We start from the raw sequence: 2,500 nt of genomic DNA on the forward strand, positions 1-2,500 counted from the left end.
TAGAAATATTTTGAGAAAATCTCGATTTTGTGAAAAAATGTCACATTTCCCCTACTTCCACCCCAGGGGGGCGTCAATATGTTGTAAGGCACCCCAAGGCAGTGACCTAAGTGGGGGTGAAGTTTGCGGTGCACGGGGGGAAAGTTGAATTTTTGGATGAAAATGCGTATTTTCATACTTTGAAAATTTCAGGCGTGTGTCGGACTTCCAGGCGGGGGCAGCCGCCAGAGGTGTACCGGGGACGCTTCCAGGAGCCTGGGGGAGATTTTCTGGAAGAGTCCTTGACACTTAGAAAAATTTTGAGAAAATCTCGATTTTGTGAAAAATGTCACATTTCCCCTACTTCCACCCCAGGGGGGCGTCAATATGTTGTAAGGCACCCCAAGGCAGTGACCTAAGTGGGGGTGAAGTTTGCGGTGCACGGGGGGAAAGTTGAATTTTTGGATGAAAATGCGTATTTTCATACTTTGAAAATTTCAGGCGTGTGTCGGACTTCCAGGCGGGGGCAGCCGCCAGAGGTGTACCGGGGACGCTTCCAGGAGCCTGGGGGAGATTTTCTGGAAGAGTCCTTGACACTTAGAAAAATTTTGAGAAAATCTCGATTTTGTGAAAAATGTCACATTTCCCCTACTTCCACCCCAGGGGGGCGTCAATATGTTGTAAGGCACCCCAAGGCAGTGACCTAAGTGGGGGTGAAGTTTGCGGTGCACGGGGGGAAAGTTGAATTTTTGGATGAAAATGCGTATTTTCATACTTTGAAAATTTCAGGCGTGTGTCGGACTTCCAGGCGGGGGCAGCCGCCAGAGGTGTACCGGGGACGCTTCCAGGAGCCTGGGGGAGATTTTCTGGAAGAGTCCTTGACACTTAGAAAAATTTTGAGAAAATCTCGATTTTGTGAAAAATGTCACATTTCCCCTACTTCCACCCCAGGGGGGCGTCAATATGTTGTAAGGCACCCCAAGGCAGTGACCTAAGTGGGGGTGAAGTTTGCGGTGCACGGGGGGAAAGTTGAATTTTTGGATGAAAATGCGTATTTTCATACTTTGAAAATTTCAGGCGTGTGTCGGACTTCCAGGCGGGGGCAGCCGCCAGAGGTGTACCGGGGACGCTTCCAGGAGCCTGGGGGAGATTTTCTGGAAGAGTCCTTGACACTTAGAAAAATTTTGAGAAATTTCCGATTTTGTGTAAAAATCACCCATTTCCCCTACTTCCACCCTAAAGGGGCGTCAATATGTCGTAAGGCGCCCCTAGACAGTGACCTAAGTGGGGGTGAAGTTTGGGTCTGCTGGGTGGAAAACTGAAAAAAAGCGATTTTGTGACTTTGAGAACAAACAGAGAGCTCAAAACTTTGAAAAACGTCAGACCGCTGTCAGACTTCCAGGCGGGGGAAAGCTCTGAGGTTGTACCGAGGACACTTCCATGGCCCCCGGATTGATTTTCAAGAAAGAGTCCTTGGGACTTTGAAATTTTCCGGCGAGCTGTTTTTGGCTTCCGGGAGCCGTAGAACTTTGGGAAATCGATTCCGCTCACCGGTTCAGGGTGTTTCGAGCTAGTCCAGGTCCCAGCTACGCCGCCTGGCCTCCAAATTTCGCAAATTCGAAAAAAAAAAAAATAGAACCGGAATGAGGAAATTTCTGGCCGCCGGATCCGCCGCACGGCTCCAGGAGGTCGGACACTTTTTGACTTTGTTCCCTTAAAGTGGGGGTCGGTGTCTCACCATGCAAATACCCAGTTTTGCACACCAGCTGCAGGATATAGGAGAGAGAGGTACCTCTCGGCCCCGACCAAAATCCGTTGTTTTCGTGGTTCCTCGACTCGGGTAGGCGGTTTGGCGAGTACCCCCCTTTTGCATGGAAGTTCGCACTCGCGCCGAGACCAGGCTTCCGCGGCTCCAGGGGGACTTTTGCCGGTTGTCCGTCCCGAGTCCGAGACGCGTTTCCTGGGTCGCCCGAGCCCGAACGGACCCTCCCCACGTGGGTTCCTGTCCTCTGAGGGCGACGGTCGTCAGAAGGGGGGCAGATCCAGAGTCCTCGTCCGCAGGAGGGCTCTGGGAGGGCGGATCGCTCCTTCTGACTTTGTCCCCTCGGAGCGGGCTCGGCGTTTCTCTGTGTCGGATGTCTCCCGCTTCCGCGCCAACGGGGAGACCTATGAGAGAATCGCACCGCGACCCGGCTTCCGTCTCGAGGGCGCCCGGAGCGCGCCGGACACTCGCTTCCAGGACTCCAGGGGCACGTTTCTTCCCCGTCTCCCCCGAGGGGAAGAACGGAGGCAGGGGTTCCACCCGAGCCCCTGCCCTTTCTTCCGATCGATCTGGCTCAGCGCTCCCGGGTGGGGAGGTGGTGCCGCTCGCTCGGCCCGGGCTTTGGAGCCCGCGTCGGTTTACGGCGGGCGGTCTCCTTCCTCTGTTACCCCCCCCCGGGTTTCAGGCACTCGTCCTTGGGCGCGCACGCCGGCGGTCGCCCTCCCGTCTACGGACGGAGGCGGCCGAGCTGTGGGGAGT

Source organism: Ranitomeya variabilis, unplaced genomic scaffold (genome assembly GCF_051348905.1).
Source record: "Ranitomeya variabilis isolate aRanVar5 unplaced genomic scaffold, aRanVar5.hap1 Scaffold_142, whole genome shotgun sequence".
Classification (NCBI taxonomy): Eukaryota; Metazoa; Chordata; class Amphibia; order Anura; family Dendrobatidae; genus Ranitomeya; species Ranitomeya variabilis.